Consider the following 1652-nt stretch of genomic DNA (forward strand, 5'->3'; position numbering starts at 1 on the left):
GAAATCAATGGTAGTTGCAAACACATTTCCAAGGATCTTTTTAAGCCGGGACCAAACTTATTAACTTACTCTCTGCTACTGAAACGTTACATCATACAGGAAATGAGGGAATCAAATTTTTAAACCAATTAACAATGCATTATCAGTTTATTGCATTATTGTTTAGTTTTGATGGAAATTATTTGACTTACATATTCAAAATGTTTATTGTACATTATCAGTGATTGACATTTTAGAACTCTTGGTTTCTTTTACCCATGTTTACACATTTAACATTGACTTTTTAAGAGCAATTTACACTCTGAGAGTCCCAGGTCAGTGAAGCATATTGTAGGCGTGGGAGAAGAAGTGTCCAGTCAATTGTGTCCCATGTCCCCCTGGGGACGATAAATGTCAGGAAGCACATCTTGTGGCACTGGTGCAGAGACATATCGGCAGCTGTATGGCATAACAGGATCTATGGTGAGAGCGCCATTGTTTAGTCAGTATTCATTAGACTGGTAATCTACTTCACAATCAATCAGAAAACTGCAATACGGACCACTGTTCTCAAGCAGAGCAGATGTCAGTTTTACATTAAAAATATTTCTTAGAATCCCCCACAAAAAAACCTAAAATGAAAGTACGATCTATAGGTTACTCAGCAACATAATTTCAAAACAATTTTTGTGTGGGTGGAGCACATTGCAGGAGTAGCTCAGCTAGCATGGTGTTAGAGCTAGTACAGGGTTTAAAATTGTACTTTTATAATAAAATATTCCCCCAGAAATCCCACATATACAAGCAACTCGCCCGCTAAATGAAATAGTTGAGATTTGACTGGGCGGTTAACGAGGTGGTTAGATTTATGATGCTGAGCGCTCTCCCCCTCTAGGCAACTCATGTTGTTGTCAGCCGAGCTGAGCTATGTGGAGGCCTCTGCCTCTCCATCAGCCAGAGAGAGAGAGAGAAACCCAGAGAGATAGACTACACAAATATATGGCTCGAGCTGGCAGTACTCGTCCTTCCTCTGTTCCTCCTCGTTCCACGAAGCACATAAAAACCACTGGATGCTCTCCCCTCTCCTCTGTCTCTTTTTGCCTCCTGCCGTACCCGTCTCCGTCGGTCCAGACTGAATCACTACTAACCCTCCGTCTCTTGTTTGTGGCAGCAGCACATGGCTTCTGAAGGAGGCAAAAATTCCCACAATCCGCCACAGACCGCCCCCCCTTCCTCTCTCTCACACACACGCACACACACACACATACACACACACACACAGACACATCCATCACCACACTCACCACCCCTCCCATCAATCTAACAGGGTTTAAGAAGCAAGCTCAAAGGCTAAACTAGCTCCCATAGACACGCAGCTGTGCTAAGCTACGCTAGTTCATCACAGCCTCCACACACACACACACGCACACACACACACACACACACACACACAGCAATGCTAAGCTAGCTTCCTTTCGTTGACACACATCCACAGCCAGGGTATGCCAGCTGTTGACATCTTTAAACAAACACAATGAGAGGACATGAAAGAGACATTTTAATGTTCTTATTTTTAGCACATCATCGACACAGGGTAAATAAAAAGAGTGGAGAACACTATTTATTTATGTTTGGGTAATTCATTACCCTCCTCTCTCTCTCTCTCTCTCTCT

General features: G+C 43.0%; 1 protein-coding gene across 6 annotated transcripts in view; it reads left to right on the forward strand.

Annotated features, from left to right (window-relative positions):
• hoxb3a (homeobox B3a) overlaps positions 1-1646 on the forward strand; it is an 88795-nt gene extending 87149 nt beyond the window's left edge. For all 6 annotated transcript variants that reach the window (XM_032537286.1, XM_032537287.1, XM_032537284.1 and 3 more), the window contains one exon: positions 1-1646. This exon is cut by the window's left edge and continues 1238 nt beyond it. The gene's annotated coding sequence lies outside the window, so the exon portion shown is untranslated.
• Positions 1647-1652: the final 6 nt, after the last annotated feature.

The sequence above is a fragment of the Etheostoma spectabile genome, chromosome 15, assembly GCF_008692095.1.
Source record: "Etheostoma spectabile isolate EspeVRDwgs_2016 chromosome 15, UIUC_Espe_1.0, whole genome shotgun sequence".
In the NCBI taxonomy this organism is placed as follows: domain Eukaryota; kingdom Metazoa; phylum Chordata; class Actinopteri; order Perciformes; family Percidae; genus Etheostoma; species Etheostoma spectabile.